The sequence below is a fragment of the Ostrinia nubilalis genome, chromosome 6 (genome assembly GCF_963855985.1).
Source record: "Ostrinia nubilalis chromosome 6, ilOstNubi1.1, whole genome shotgun sequence".
Taxonomy (NCBI): domain Eukaryota; kingdom Metazoa; phylum Arthropoda; class Insecta; order Lepidoptera; family Crambidae; genus Ostrinia; species Ostrinia nubilalis.
The window spans coordinates 2951257-2969345 of record NC_087093.1 but is presented as its reverse complement, the minus strand read 5'-3'; the positions used below and the strand labels follow the sequence as shown (position 1 = coordinate 2969345).

Here is an 18089-nt window from a genome sequence, read left to right as displayed (position 1 = left end):
AAGGAAGCTGTGAAGGCAAACATAATTTTACTATACCGCGCGGTAAAGTTTGCAATTTGAGTTAGCGAAGAAGTCCCAAAACTATACTCGTATACTCATGGTGAGTATAAATAATACTCATAGTTATTATTCTTATGTAATACCAGAGGCACTCGCTATTTATTCCATGACGTATAATCATCATGTATGCGACGCCAATGATTAATACGTTCATAGTTCAGACATAAGTTGTTTTTCAATGTCTTTGTAACTTATAATTTGCGGAGATTCTTGGTACTTGCGTAATGTACAAATAATCACCATGGGTGCTATGCTAGTAGGGTGGCTATAAATATTTTTTTATCTAGCACAATAAGCAAGCATGTCAAATTATAATGAGTAAAGAATCACCCAATGGTTTGGGTTTGATTATTTTAAAAAAGTAAAAAATATGGTTAATTTTCAGTCATGAGAACCCTACTTACTTTTGTTTAACAACATATTTTATTAAAAACTAAAACTAATACGTAATGTGATCCATAGAATTCCAGAATAATTCGTGTTCCTAATTTGCGAAAGGCAAGACATAGAGTTAGCCCAATTATTAAGCCATGCCATCTCTGACACTAATCCCAAATGTATGAACCAGGTGATGGAAGAAAAAGAAATGTAGGTACACGTTTCAGCCCTTGAATTTTATGTGATAAAATTATGCTAAATCAGCGCTCGCGCAGCTCCGTGGCTAGATTAAATCGCTAGCATTAAATGCATTCAATAAGACTCTTACAAATTAATTAGCAAATAATTAAATCCTCATCTAAAATCTATCTGAATCAATCATCGATAGCTCTTAACCTCATTACCATAACCTCGTAAGCCCGGATGTGCATCAGAAGGAACTAAAACTTTGTAGTCAGTAACGCCGAGACATTTTCGGAGGTGATTTCGAAGTATCGCCGGATGTGCCTTCAGAGGAACCAAAACTTTAGCGATAAATTTAAGTTCAAAAATTCGCGCCTATCGAAAAGAAAGAGTGATAGTCTATGGCTTAAAGTATTCAAAATCAGGTATCCAAACTTATTAATATAAAAAAAACAAAACGTCACTGTCAAATTATCATTTTCCTTTGACAAGGTGGTTCGTCCGAGAAGACGTGATGTGCGATTAATTTTTTTTCTTCGCGTTAACGTAGTTTAATTGCAAAACTGATCAGTATAATTTAAGTTAAAATACTGCTAAACAAGCAAAAAAATTATTTTTCCCAATTTGAAGTAGTTTCGTAAGATTTTTTTTCGTTTGAAAATAATAGTTCTTTGCAAGGAACATTCGGTCTTGATGGTGAAAGTTTTATTTTTGTATATTTTTTCTATTGAGATGGAATTGAGTATTGGACTTTTCAAATTATGATATGATTGAGAAAATTTACCATGAGAACGTTCTGATTTTTAGTTTAGAAAATATTATAATTAACATGAATTTTCACTTTACTTCTTATACATTCTAACCTATCATTAGTGTATGTCATAAAACCGATAGTACTTTTAAAAGTACTAATTATGAAACATTAAATAAAATAAAAACCGCTGTATCTTTTCAGTTACATTTATTAATATCATTATTGTATCTTTATGTAGTATTAATTTATTAAGAAGGTTACATTTATGTTTTATTTTAAAGTATAAAATCAATTTATTTACTTTTCCTTTTTAAAGTCTGTAATACCGAATGTTCTTTTAAGAGAAAACTTTTTTTTATTATTTTTCACCTAAAATAAGCTCTATGCACTATTATATAGGGCCCCTGAAAATATGAATGCAAAAGAAAATCTCTAACATAGAAATTTTTTTACTCGAAGTGCTCGGCGTTTACTACTTCAAATTATTCGTTCTTCTGAAAGCACATTCGGCGATACTTAGAAGTCGACAAAATTTACTCTTCGGTCTTACGAGGATAAGCCATAAAGAAACAAAGACAGACGAACTCGTTGCCAGTGCTTGATTATGCAAACTAACAAAGGCGTGATTCACGTAGAGTCATCAAACAGATGTGGGGGCATTTGCACTGAGAGTAAGAGTAGGCGCACACCGTTGATTTTTCGTCGGCCGATAGTTTAGTCGGGCTGTTGATCAGTATGGGCATGTATGGGAGTGCGCACACTACGCCGATTCGATTTGGCCGATTCTTCATACAATTTGAAATCGGGCACAACTATCGGCCAACTAAAAATCAACGGTGTGCGCCTACTCTTACATAACCGGGACTTGTCATGGACCGATAAACCTAATTGGCCAGTTATCGTGAACTAAAAATGTTTATTGTATTTGTTTCGTTTTATCTCAAATTGGAGATTATTTATTGAGTCATGTAGTTCAAAGTAGAGTTTTGTAAAGTTACCTACTGCATACAAACGAGTGTTAATTTTTTTTGATAAATACATTTGAGATTTTTAATTACTGTTGACCATAAAGTTATAAGAACTTGATTTAGTTGGACACAGCAAAATATATTTTTTCTATGTCTATGTCCATCTACGAGTATGTAGAGTAAATCGCCTAACATCAAAAGATATAACAAGATACACACAAGATAGACACAATCAGTAAAAATTAAACTGTTTATGTTTTGCAAAATCCAGTAACCTAATCCATGATAAGTAACTAACAAATGATAATCACAATTAGTGTTAATTTACAACCACTTGTATCCAAAATATTTAAAAATTCCTTACCTCTACAACCGCCCCTTATATGTATACTGACGTCACACTGTCATGTAGCCTTTCACACCATATCTTGAACAAAGGCGTGAGTCATGGGCACCCTACATCGTCAGGGCGGTCGGTGCACGCGCACTCGATGCACTGACAGCACTCAGCACCAAGAAGCGAGAGCCCGATTCTGTTGATTTCTGCAACAACATAAATCAATCATTTTTCTTTATCCTGCACTTATTATGCACTTTTATACGAGTTCCTTACCCATACTGATATTTATAATCAGAAAATAATACATTAGTATGGGTCCAAGGGAACAAAATGTGTCACAGAATAAACCATTTTAGGAACCTAATGCTACGAGTAGTAGGTAGGTATTCAGAGATAATAATTCAGAAAAATAGAAAGATATACAATGTAAAACATAGATTTATACTTATCAGGTAACAAAGAATGGTCAGTGTCTCTCTATTTATTGATGGATTTGCAATTGGGTTCACAATGTACTATTGTAATGTCTACCAATATTGGTATATGGTGGCAATAAACAACTATAGAAATTACTCATTCTCTGTCACATGTATCTGGGAAAATTATTGATTAATAAGGAAAATATGTTCACATTGATCAGTAGAATCAGTACCTCTAACAATTTTTAATAATTTTAATTTAAAACATTATAGAGCAATAATATCAGAATCGGAGCCGACGTATAAAAAGTCGACCACGTAGGAGACTATGGCCTGTTTTAACTCTGACTTTTTTATCTGTTTTTGTTCATCAGAGATGATCCATGGGGTCAAGGCACTTGAACCAAAGCTCGGTAGATAGTCAAGCTATTGGGTGTAAGTAAGCTTGTGGCCATGTGACTTTTTGACTTGAATAAGTGGTACATTAACATTTAGAATAGAAGTGACGATGATGTCATATAGTTTAAAAGTAACTTCTACATTTGCTTGCACGTTTCATATCATATAGGACAAAAAACATTAACACAGTTTTTTCCTTGTTCAATTAAGTTACTTTAATGTTCTTCAAAATATTCATCTGACTGTTTTGTCTAAATCTGCCATTACAAATCCTGTTTGAAAAACATTCGTAATCATTGAAATGGTAGCGTAATATTACTAGTTACTTTCATGTAGTTAGATAGATGAAATGCCTAACCCATCTGTGTATTATCGTAGAATACAAATTAGCACAAATACTGAATAGTTATCTGCCTAATTGGTTACCAACGACCGCATTTTCTACACTTTAGTATCAATAAACTGGTATTTATTCTATGGTATCTTTGCCTATAAGTACCTACCTTTAATAGAGGCCACGCCGTGCCCGTACCTATACCTACTTTTTGAAAAGTTTTAGCCAAATGAGTGAAGGTTTTAAAGCAACAATTTGTATACTTAACTATGCGAGTACTTTTAATAAGATGTATTTAATTAACGCAAGACTGCTCATTATTTAGAGAAATCGCAATTTACGGAATGTTCACGTACCTGTAACGTGAAGTATGATAAAAAGCAACAAAGAACGAATCTTTTCTTATCTTTTTTTCTTTTTAAAAAACAATCTCAAACTCTCTGTCTCGCGAGAACTAAAAGAATTTTCAACTAACAACAAAAAACTTTTAGTTCACTTTTTAAGTCGGTTGTAAATTGTTTTAATCACGTTAATTTTTTCAACTCCCTGGTTTAGAAGTTGTATACGTCCACACTATCTGTGCTTAAAGGTGACCATAGGACAAGTTCTGCTTATAAGTTGTATTTTTGAGACAGGCATTGGCGATAATATCAAGCATATTATGAAGATTATACCATCAATTCGCGGTCTCCCTCAATACAATCATCAAACAGTTCAAAAAGCCATAGCCCCATTTTATTAAAGTTGATTAATGGTGATTATTCAGAAGCCTATCAGTTTACGTTTTTTAATTACGTTCATGTCTTCCGCGGGTGACATTGTTAATTGTCCTAATTAAAAAAACAATGTGGCTGTTATGACGGTGGAACAAACAACATTGCTTGAATACCTATTTGTTTTTTCTGTTTCACATGTTCCAAGCTGATCCACATTTTTAAACAGTTTTGTATCAGTATTTTAGCCTACAATTCTTTATTAGGATTCCGTACCCAAAGGGTTTTTAATGGGACCCTATTACTAAAAGTTCGCTGTCTGTCCCCAGGCCGTATGTTACGTACCGTATATAGACAGTTGAATTTTTCACAGATGTTTTCTGTTCTTTCATTGCTGAAACAACTAAGAACACGATAATTATTAATGACGGTATTGCTACCATGTATCTTAATTTCCGATATGTCTGCCCATAACATTTCACACACCAGTTTCCTCAGTTACTCCGTGATCATGGCGCTTGCAACAGTGACGAAATATCGGAAACTCAAAATAAAGGTACATGGTAGCAATCCCGATGTTAGTGACCATGAAAGTTTAAAACAATAAACTTAGAACACGACTTTAGGTATAATCAATCAAAGGCATCTAAAATAGCGATAAAAGATTTCCCACAAAAACAACAACAAGGAGAAATGAGGAAAATGAATAAAAGAAAACTAACGACTGAAAACTCAACTAAACATGAAAATTGTTAGAACAATCTAGAATCCACTTTCAATTTAGCTACTCATGTATTAGATTCAATTCATTTACTCGGAAGTACGCGAAATATGTTGCTTTCGCGTGTTTAAATTGACTCACTTTCGCCCTTATTTGATGCAATACCTACGCATTTACACCAATTTCAGGCAGGCTAGAGGTCTACTCTGTCAACGATTTTGTTTTTAGTCGACTCTACCCTTCCTTGTAGCTTTATCCTCTTTTCTTTAACATTACTGATTCGATATAGGGAAAAGACCATCTGTGTGAGCTATCAAAGGTATGTAACATAAAATTAACTGCTCAACTCAACTCAACGTTTCGACTCACGGAATAAATTTTCTTATCGGACAATCATCTCGATGTTTCTCAGAGTCTTGCCAACCAAACTGAGGACCACAGAAATAAGTGGTCCATGAATAAAAGGGGAATTCATCCAACCTAAGAACCTTTCAGAAGAAGAAGAAAGAGAGAGAAAGAAACCCAGAAGGATTCCTGAACTGAAATGAGAATGTTTACTGATAAAGTTGGATAGTCTTACCCTGTCATTGATAATTTCTATCTTAATTTGATTTAGATGATGTGATGAAATGTAACCGAACCGTATTAAAACGTGGTATATTCAGTGTTATCGATTGTATCGAATCCGTTTCACAGAGTATTCCCCTGTGATATTGTGATCGTGACGTACCAGCCTGCGTGTTGCGAACGACCCGCTCAAAGCAACGCCTATTTCGTAACGCGCCGCGTGCGCGTGCACTCAAATCGCACTGACAACGAACTCTCGCAGTTCATAAGGGCTTGGTACTAATAGTTGTCAAACAAAACAAAACAAAACAAGCTTTCTAGCCGAAGTAATGGTAGTGACAGTTCAATCTGAAATCGCTCCGTAGAGATTATGAAACTGGATCTGTTACTTATGTTACTTTGTTTACAGGCACATAATTTAAATTCAGGTCATGTAATAAGTAAGTAACCCTCCACTAAAGTAGAGGAGGCTCATATTCCAGCAGTGGACTATAAAGGGCTGTTGATGATGATGATGATGATGATGAACCGTACCTGTACTGTACTACTGTAGTAGGTACCTGTACAGTATATTAGGTATAGTTCTGTTGTTGGTTCAACGGCATACTAATTAGAAAAATGCTGCTCTATTAATTTACTAATAGTTTCTGACATTTATATAGGTGCTCGTAGTTACTCAGAAGTCATCATGCCCTGCGACTTTGGCCTGCGACCTATTAAAGATTGATAAAAACACGAATAGCATTGATAACCCGATAACTGTTATTTTTTAACAAATGTGTTGATATAGTCGACCTTAGATAAATCTAGGTGAAAGTAAAGACAAATGATGTAACTGAAAACTTGAAAATGCATTCACTGTGTCTGTATGTATATTTACTTAAGTTTTAAATATTGTCTTTAACGTGCACCATTCTCATTGTTTTTATGAAAATTTATTTGGAAAATTTTACAATACCATGTGAAGTTATCTGCAGAAACCCCATAATTTGTATTTAATTTTTATCACGAACAATAATTCTATTTTCCATTTTTTACGAATAAATTGCTGACACGGATGTGGACAAAGGTTTCCTTGGAAACAATTATCATTGTAGTTGAGTCATTACATGGTTCAATGAATAATATTGTAATGTAACTCATTTCTTTGTTACCAGATCTAATATACGTTTTGTGTTACTAGATCGAGTGCGGGCGCACTGGTTGCACTGAGCTACGTACGTTCAATGTTTGTTAGATGAAATAACTAGCATACTTTCGTATCAGCCGACTTTAGATAAAATAAGGAAGCGACAATATAGAGTGACGTCATTAGTTTTATGATCTTGCTTTTGACACATCTACTTAATCATTTGATAATGAAACATGAATACTGTTTATTTTTATATTTACTGTGTAACTCATAAACAATTCGTCCTAATGGATAAATTGAGCCATAGATATAGTTTAACTTCTAGCCTAATTTATGATCTAACGACTGACTCTACCATTTGACATTCCCTTAGGAACTGGGACACACTTGACCTTCTCTGTAGGCCTAAGATGCGCGCCGCGATAAGCGGTTATCACGCCATTTTATCGATTTTGCCCATACATTTTGACGTCGATAAAAGTTATCACGGCGCGCATCTTAGGCCTACTGGTTGCGTTTCTACTGGTAAGTGGTATCAAGCTATGGATCCTGTGTTCACAGAAGTTGTAGAAATGGAAACGAGGGATGGAAATAGTCTCTACTCGACGAGTGACATTTATAATTTCTATACATATGCATATTTTATCTCTTTCTTCTTCTATTCAGCACCAGCCGATATTATTTTGTCCAGAAGTGGTGGAAGAGCAAGTTATATGTATTTAAATGCCCTGAAGAGGGCGTACCTACATACCTACAAATAATTTCTATTTTACCGTAATTAGAAAAACCACATGGAAAATCAGTGCGATTGTCTATTCTAAATTACAGAAAATGTGCTACGATAATGGTATGCTAAGGATGTGTGGTTAACCCAATCGCGGATGTCAAGCGAGCTGTGACTAACCGTTGCGCGGTGTCACAACGTAAGGCTGCGACCATAAAATGAAATCTAATGCGTTTTCATATCGTCCCTCGCATGACTAACTATCCTATCTCAGTTTTTTTTTTATTCACAACGAGGAAGCTCTTGGCCTGTATCTCACCTGTTTTGCCACTTTCTCAAAACCACGGGTTTTCAGTTAGGTCATTTCAAATTTAGTTTCTGTTTATACTTTACGGACATTGTGGGAGGAAAAATAGGTACATACAGATACGTGAGTTAGAGAAAATCGTAGACAATGGAAGCAGGAAAAAATTTGTAGTCCGTTAGGACTTGAGTTATCAAATCGCTAAAAGACTGAGATAGGGTAGTTAGTCATGCGAGGGACGATATGAGTTTCATTTTATTGCAACCTTCCACCACTATCTCCGATCTTCTTCTTTTCGTGTCGACAACAAACCTACGCCTACAAACCTTCTTTGCGAGATCGAATCAGAAATGAGGAAATCCGTAAACGAACTAAAGTCGCTGACATAGCCCGACGGATTAGCAAGCTGAAGTGGCAATGGACAGGGCACATAGTACGCAGAACTGACGGCCGATGGGGCAGGAAGGTTCTGGAATGGAGGCCGCGTACCGGAAGGCGCAGCGTGGGACGTCCACCTACAAGGTGGACCGACGACATCGTAAAGGTAGCAGGGAAACGCTGGACGCAGGCCGCTACCAATCGATCAACGTGGAAAGCATTAGGGGAGGCCTATGTTCAGCAGTGGACGTCCTATGGCTGACATGATGATGATGATGATGAACAAACCTACACAGTGTCAGCCCAAAACTCCGCCACGAAGGTGATCTATCTCCGATAATGCTTTTGAACTAAAAGTCGCTGTTAAAATTCTAATGGCAGACGAAAATCGGAAAATTAGGTACAGTAGACAGCAATATCAGACTACGCATTTTTGTTGATACTAACATCTATCTATAAAAGATTCCACATTGTTTAGGTTGACGAGCTGTCGACGGTCCTCTGTACATTTTGATTTACGTCAGATTACGGCATATGGAAGTCTTGCGGTTTCATTTTACTTCCACATCCTATCAGAAAATATATTTTAAGGTAACCTACATTGTTGTTCATGGACGGGGAATATTGGTATAACGAATATGATAGGTAGCAATAAACTAACCCATGAAAAAATACTACGAAAAGAACATGGTAACTTGTAAAATGGTAGGGAAAACTACATTTTAGAAGTGTTTAACATACCTACAAGCATCCTGGTAAAAGTGTAGTTTATCCAAAAGGATAAACTACTTAAATAATTAATTGACAATGTGCGACATTATATGTATATGTTACGGTCAAAGTGATAAATGTGAAAATTATGAATAATCGCCGGTTATTATGAATAATTACCGCATGATTTGGTAAATGTGATTAATATGGGATCATTTATGTGTGTATAAAACTAAATAGGCGGCTTAGGGGTGGCCCAAGGGCCACCCCCGCCGCACCTTAACCTATTTTTCACTTTAAATCAAAACATTATGTTATGGGCATCATGGAAAAGTAATATTATGCAAAAAACATTCCAAACTCATTATGCCAAATTATATTAATTTAAGATATCAAAACGTTCAAAAATTTTGGCTGTACAAGAGCACGTACACAAGATGTTGTTCTCTTTTATGATATTTGTTAGTACTAAGGTTGAATGATTAAATAACCACTGTTAAATGTTATTAATTTATCACTTTTACCGCGAGTGTCGGTAATTATTCATAATAACCGGTTATTATTCATAATTTTCAATTTATCACATTAACCGTAACATATACATATAATGTCGCACATTATACATAATCAACATGGATCTACTCGTACTTCCTCCCTTTTGAAGTCGGTTACAAAACTATACTCATCATCATGCTTTTAACAAAACCACGTCTCTACTCTACACACCTTTCGTTTTGGAAAGTGGTTATTTTAAACTGAGCACATGCCACATCTAAATATGGCCGAAGCCTATTGATGTAGCGTCGGTGCAAGCGCACCGGAATTGTACCCGAGTGTTGACAGTACAAAGTGCGGCTGTGCCGGTTGTGGTGAGTGGTCCAAGGCGAATAGTTAAAACATAACTAATCGTAGAAAAAATATCTAATATGGAATTAGGATTAATCATCATCATCATTTCAGCCATAGGACGTCTACTGGCGAACATAGGGCTCAATTTCCTAATTGGGTAGGTTGATTATGGCGACAGACTTTATGTAAGACGGCAGGCGGACTTAGAAGAACAAGCTCTACCACTCCACTAAAAAAAAACGAGTACAGCCCCCATTGGAAATTGGACTATCGGACCCGAGACCTCTGGGTTTAAGACAGGTGGTCTTAAAACTAGACCACAGAGAGGTTACTTAGGCAAGATAAATATGATTGTGTTACGTGTTGGATCACCACAATAGTCCAGCAGCGGTGGTGTTCGAACCCATGTTCCTTGGATCATAAGACGGCCAGTCCTATACCGACACCATTGACTTGGAGCGATTAAGAGCGATTTACGACAAATTATTACGTTTTAGTATAAAAAGGTAAGTAGGTTTGCCTTTCGGCTCTAAATTTCTATGCCTGACTGATTGATAGAAATTACCTATTGTTATCGACTCTATAAAAACCCATCGCACGGATCGGATAGAAAATAAAGATAAGTATCAGATAGATAAACGTAACTATTAGTTATTCTGTGACGTAAGTCATGACGTGACGTAGGTCACTCACCTAACGGGATTCAAATCCGCTTGTTAGCACCGATACGCAGACTATGATCGCTATGTTAGCGCGATACAAAAATAGTAGATGTAACTATGCAATGCAACCTTGAGGAACCAAAATTTTATCCGACCGTTAAATAGGTGAATGTAGAACATCAGTTTGCCCTCGCCAACTTGTCTAGCGTTTATTCTATACCTAACCTATCCTTCATTGGCCTCTGATAAAAAATAATTAAAGAATTTAACCTAAATTACTTGATGATAAGGAATGGCGACGGATTGTAAGGCTTGCCACCGGACCTGGTGTGACGACCACAACCACTCTGGCAAGAGTGTATCGACGAAGAAGAAGAAGACTTGATGATGATAACGGTGACTGATATAAACAAACTGAGTTCTAACAAATCTAATAGATAACAAAGTTTGTAGGTACACGGCAAGCTATGTCCCCAAATACTATGCCGTTAAAATTTTGCCTAAGTGTTAGGTCGATGCATATGCATGACCACCAATGAGTTGGCAGAAATGCAGTCAGTATGGCCGTCCTAACTGGTTTTGGCGCGAGATCGTAGATAGCTGCAAGTGGCATTATGTAGGTATTCTGTGACGTCACCACTGCCTGCCTAATTTATAGTCTAGTCTGGTCAACTAGGTATTTACTTACTTAGCTCCTGCATGCAAATTCGCCTGGATTGGTTTAGCCACAGAAGCATTTTTTTTCGAGCATAAGTAAATGCATTAAATTGCATAGGTACATACCTACCCTACGGGGACAGGGTAGGTTTATGCCGGGCTCATTAAGGCCGGGTAGCAGAGAAAATGGCGAAAATGAGGTTTTCATTTTTCATTTTTGAGGTACTAAACAGTAAAATTAAAGGCTAAGATTTTTATTGGGCATAGTTGAGGATATTTTCTAGGGCTATTAACGGATGGAAACACGATTTGATGAAGTTGACTCGATAGAATAAATTTCCAAAGTTACCTCTATTCGTTTTCTATTTATGGTTTTATTTTTAAACTAAGCGATTTGAGATTCTAAATCTTTTACTAAACTAAAGTTCAGAAATAACTTGAGGGCTTTTAACGGATGAAATTTTTATATTGCGTCTTATTTAGTTACTATGTTAAAAAATGTGGAAAAAATCGTCCATGACGGCTTGGACAATCTCAATCAGTCGCGCGGTGGCGCTTACGGAGGACGGACGCGTGTCAGTTTTTTGGCCGTGACAGTTCGCGATTTGTCAATATTTTTGACAATGATGACTTTGATGAGTCACAGTATAATAATATCAGTGTTACTGGAGAAAGCTTAAATTTTTGATAATTGAGAATTATCAATTTTGTCTACCTATTGAAAGGACAATGACCAAAAATGTATGGAGTGTGGTCCAAATGTCCACCACTAACGAGACCTATGTAGTAAAATAGTCTACTAAATACTGATTCATTATAACCAAACCGCAATCAAAAGTATGCTGTCAGTAAAAAGTTATGACTGAATGAAAAGTCATGTTTTTTACCTTTTCATCTGAAAAATGTTCTTGATATCATTCTATCCATCGCACATTTTGGATTAATCTATGCATGTTATGTCATGTCGCTTAGTGTGCCGTGTTAGATTCTCGCTAAAAGAAAAAAAAATAGACTCAGAAGAAAGATAACAATATTGGAATTGTGAAGAGTTGGATACTTTGGTTGTTGTAGATAGAGCTTCTTCGTAGGAGATACGTAGATAAAACACCAGACAATAGTTGATTAATATATTTGATGTTGTTCGTGCAACAGTGGTACAAAGAGTGAGGTAATAATTAATTGAATATAAAACGAAGACTAGTTATTATGACAGAATATTACAAATTAGGGATTGGTGCCGAGTGCAAAAGGCAAAGAAAAGTTATTAGGTACATGATTAATCTGTCCTCAATATTTGGTACATACATGGTGTGATGAGTGCATAAAGAATGATGCAATCATATTTTATAATTAACTGAGTACAAAGTAGGCACAGAATTATGGTCGGGTGGTCGCTGCTCCGCCCCTATTGGTTGTAGGGTGATGTTATACAGTGTGAGTCACGTTAAAGTGTACATATGAAAATAGATGAAACTAGACCTATTTTTATCGACAAAAAAGTGGACAAAAAATTTTTGAGATTTTTTTAAATTTTTTTATATAATTTTTTTTCTTCCAATTACTTATTGTAAAGAAAACGTAATAACTTTTAAACTAAGCGGTATATCCTGATAAAATAAAAACAGTAATAATGCTAAATAACAGGCGATACTAAATAATTAACTTTTAAAAAAAATAAAACCGACTTCAAATGCGTGAACACAAAAAAAAACTAAAAATTAAAAATATTGCGTATAAAAAAGTTCATCCCCAATTTTCCACCCTTGGGGGTGAAATATTTTCTTCAAATTCGCATGAAACCACCCTTTTGATAATACCTATTCAACAAAAAAATAATCGTTCAAATTGATTTATAATCGGCGGAGATATTGCGTATAAAAAGTTCATCCCCAATTTTCCACCCTTGGGGGTTGTTTTTTCTATTATTAAATTTAAATGGGACCACCCTTGAGGTATTACCTATACGCCGAAAAAAGATTTGTTCAAATCGGTTCATAATTGGCGGAGTTATCGCGTAACAAACATAGAAAAAAAAAAAAACATACGGGTCGAATTGAGAACCTCCTCCTTTTTTGAAGTCGGTTGAAAATACATAAAATACACAAAAAAGGCCAACAAATAATAAAAAATGATACTTTTTGAAAAAAATCTGCTTTTATATTCGTGTTTTTTTGGTTATTTGATAAATTTCTCCAAAAAATGCCCCTATAACAGGTGGTTTTTACTACTTTGTATTATTCTCCATCGTATTACCTTCGTAAAACCAAAAATCGCATGTCTCTATCCCTATCACAACATTTGCAATGATCGTTTGAACTAAGCCTCTCCGGGCGCGCTATTCAACGCTTCGTTAACAACGAAACTGAAAATGGCTCTAGATTTGTAATTTAGATAAAGACAAGTTAAATTTCAAATAAAAACAAAAGATTTCGAAGTAAAATAAGCATTTTAGTTAAAATTAAAATTTTCTCTACCTGCAGCGGAGAATAATGTTGTGGCAGGCCTTTGTTCAAACGCTCATAGCAAATGTTGTGATAGGGATAGACACATACGATTTTTGGTTTTACAAAGATAATACGATAGAAAATAATACAAAGTAATCAAAACCACCTGTTATAGGGGCATTTTTTGGAGAAATTTATCAAATAACCAAAAAAACACGAATTTAAAAGCAGATTTTTTTCAAAAAGTATCATTTTTTATTATTTGTTGGCCTTTTTTGTGTATTTTATGTATTTTTTAGTATCGCCTGTTATTTAGCATTATTACTGTTTTTTCACTCGTACGAAGTTGATTTTGTGGCGTCGAACCTTGGACCAGGCATATGGCTAAGCAATGAAATCGTACAGGAGGGTACAAGGAAGAGGGGCAGCCACATTAGGTAACACAGAGTCGTTCAGGAGAGTGCCAGGAAGAGGTGCAGCAACCGCAGTTAAGGAACGGCTGGGACGAACAAGGATAAGCGACTCAAACTCGTGAGCCTTGTTAGGGTTACACTGGTTAAGGCGACCCTTTAAAAGGCTTGGAAGCATGTGGGTAACAAGCCATTGGACGTGGAGAGGGTCATTAATTATACGTATATTTTCTACTTTGCCGAACTTTAGCGCGAGAACGGTTTGTCCAAAACATATGAATTTGGTCTTATTCAATGCAGGATTAAGTGCCCTTTAACCGTCATGAAGACCACTTTTCGATAGGGTAAGTCCTTTACGCGGTATAACCGGAAAACCGAAAAAATGCCTCTTTCGGGGGCCCCCACCACTTAAGCACAACTCCGTCGAAGTCGAAAACTTAGGAGAGTCTTAATGGGCAACCAATGAAGCCATTAATGCAAAAAAATCTTTTGTAGGAATTATTTCCGATTTAATCAATTTTTGTGTTTAATTCTACTGGCCTACTTGATAAATGGGCTATCCATAACAAAAAGAATTTTTCAAATCGGACCAGTAGGTTCTGAGATTAGCGCGTAAACTACTACAATTTTTCATACAGTCATAACTTTTTACTGACAGTCTATTTTTTTTTCGTCCCATACTGAAAGTTAATCTCTATTTAATGGACCATAAGCCAATATAGGTCTCATTAGTGGTGGACATTTGGACCACTTTTGGTCATTGTCCTTTAAATCGTTCCCATCCTTTTAAACGAAGACTCTACTCATGATACATAGTACATTCCTCAAATATGAGACAAAACCAATGAGTTAAAATTACATTTTAATAGTACCTACATACAATCATCTTACACTCTTTAGAAGAGCACACTGACACAAATAAATAATAAAAAATACTGTCTAAGGTCTGTAGCTAAAGGTCTAAGCTGTAAGATAGAAGAATCTTCTAGCCAAAAAGATGGCAGATGCAGCAGATGTCAACGGATTTAAAACTGGAGTTCATGTGACTCCTTGTAGACTTGCGTGTCTAGAGCGTCCCTTCCTCCACCATGCGTAAGAATGTTTCAAAAATACTGTCTAAGGTCTGTAGCTAAAGGTCAAAGCTGCAAGATAGAAGAATCTTCTAGCCAAAAAGATGGCAGATGCAGCAGATGTCAACGGATTTAAAACTGGAGTTCATGTGACTCCTTGTAGACTTGCGTGTCTAGAGCGTCCCTTCCTCCACCATGCGTAAGAATTTTCACAAAAATACTGTCTAAGGTCTGTAGCTAAAGGTCTACGCTGCAAGATGGAAGAATCTTCTAACCAAAAAGATGGCAGATGCAGCAGATGTCAACGGATTTAAAACTGGAGTTGATGTGACTCCTTGTAGACTTGAGTGTCTAGAGCGTCCCTTTCTCCACCATGCGTAAGAATTTTATTTTATTTTATGCTACACCTTTTTATTCGATTGTAAGAGTACTGGTTTACTCACAAATCCGTTTTATCTGATTTTCTGAAATCTTTTAATTACACTGGTATTTATTATTCAAATCAATGACTAATGTTTGAACTAATTTGGACATATCAAGGTCTATCATTGGTATTTTTTTCAAACTTCTGCGTTGAGCCATTTACGAGATCTGGGACATCACAAAACATTACCCCGGCAAAATTCTAAATAACTTGAGAACCGGAACACGAACAAATTTTGCTATTCGTGGACAAATTACTACGCAATAAGAGCTACCTATCCATGTATTTGGTTCCGGGATAGAACGACTTTCAAAAAAAAATTTTGCCAGGGTAATGTTTGAAACGTTACCCCAGCAAAATCTGTGTTTTCCTAATAACTTTAAAACTATAATTTGAACGAAATTTGCTATTAGTGGACAAATTTCTGCTCACGATGGACTAATTATCTGCTATACTCTCGACTCTCTAAAGCACAACATTTATAAAAATTTTGCTGCGGTAATGCACTCCAGGTAACCGTGTGTGATGCTCATTGCTCATAGTGATTTTCGATACAGAGCCCCGTACATACGTTATACATAAATTATGGAAAGAAAACACCCAGACCAATACAAACAAATATGTATGCAATTTTAGTATGATATTTCTATTTATTAATAAACAAAAAGACTGAACAAAATTGAAGCGTGTACTGATTAATGTAATTAACTACATGCAAAGCTTTGTGAATTGCAACAACTATAATTTATTATCCAAGCTCTAAATAATCGCTACTACGAGTAACTGATCATAAAATGTTTTTCCAATCGCTCAAGCTCCCGAGGATCTACCGATAGGTCGGGTGACGTAATCTTGAAATTATTTTAGCCGGCGCGGAACTTCCGGAAGGTCGGGTGACGCCACGCCTCTTTGAATCGTGTTTACTTTGGCAGTTATATTCTATATTTATTCGATTATAAAATATATTCCCAAAAATTTTGAAAGTTGTTTGAATTTGTATCACTTGGATATGATTTGTATTAGAAAGTGCTGTGAGTGTGACGCTTGAACGGAAGGAAGTCAACCTAACCTAACCAACTGCGTATTTCTAAACTGCGTATTTCTATACTGTGTAGCCGCGAGAGCTCTTTGGCGCGCTGTCTTCGGCGAAGTATTGCGCGCGCAGATTTTGACAGCGCGAAATACCTACTTTAGCAGAAATACCAAGCCTTAAGTCAGAAAGATAAGGCATTCGCACTAAATAGACCCCGGTGCTCCGTCATTCTGTGAGATTCCGAACATAGCCTTTTTTTACGTCGGGAAATGCTTTGCGCATACACCCATTGGTCGATAGGGACGGCCAGTGGGTTATGTGGGACTCTCCCCGCCTACCCACTAAACCCGACGGTTTCCTCCAGAGCCAAAAGAAACGGAGCCGGGAGTTATTGTTCTAGTTGGACATTCGTCCGCAGCTCCGCCTCAGGCTGAGGCTTGTTCACGCACGAGCGAGCCTCTCCGGCTTCGAGGGAACCCTCAATCCCCTGAAGTTTTCTCCTCGCGGCCCTGGTACGATAGCACCCCCGGCCCGCCGTAGCGCTAGCGGGTTACGGTCTTTCCGGACATAGCCTACACATTACAGATCAAGCCTTAAATTCACTTCTACAGCCACAGAAAGCATTTAACCTAGCTAATTAAAACATGATTGAATTGTGAATTACTTAAACTAACATAATTATTTAAACTAACTACATAAATACATACGTATTCTAAAATACCTTTGTTTTACTTACTTTTATTTTTTGTATTTTCATGGTATGTCGATGCCGACAGCCAGTTTAAAGACACACGTAAAGACTCCTGCCTCTGACTCCTCCCTCCACCAATCCTGTAAATATGTAATAATGATCTACTTTACAAGAATACTTACTGAACTGCCTCAATATTTATTTGCACACATTATTACATTAGGTAGGTACCTTAATTATTAAAGTTTGCTTTCGTGTCATCTATCCCACATCTAAAAAAAATTAACTCCTATATTTCTTTACTTACTATTACAATAAACATATATTTTTTAAACTAACGCAAACTCCTATATTTTGATGATTTACTTACTTTGTTTATAAAATTTTAACTTTGTTTTATTTTAAGGTTATGATGATTACGGCAGTATTTTTCCCTGAGATTTTCCCTCGTTTTTAATTTCGTTCACTTCCTTACTTTTTACGCGCCATTAGCGCCATCTGTTGACAAAGTGATAAATAACCAGGCATACAGCTACGTTTGCGTAAAGACAGATGACGCTACTGTACAGGTCACTAACCTTTCAATAATTTGTTTCTTGCTTATTTTTTCTTACATAAAATTAAACAACTAATTTTTTTATTGTAAAATTACTAAGAAAACAATTTAATACTATTCAAAATAACCTTTAAAGGTTTTATTTATTTCAATCTTTACAGCCTTCGTAAATAATTCGTTTCAATTTTTTTGTAATGTTGGCGCTTAA

At 36.0% G+C, this 18089-nt stretch overlaps 1 long non-coding RNA gene across 1 annotated transcript; it reads right to left on the bottom strand.

Moving 5' to 3' along the window:
- Positions 1–2712: 2712 nt before the first annotated feature.
- LOC135072407 (uncharacterized) lies at positions 2713–17764 on the bottom strand. Its single transcript, XR_010257428.1, has 3 exons — positions 17696–17764; positions 17371–17465; positions 2713–2886 (listed from the first exon to the last, which is right to left on the bottom strand). It is a non-coding gene; the product is annotated as an uncharacterized LOC135072407 (long non-coding RNA).
- Positions 17765–18089: the final 325 nt, after the last annotated feature.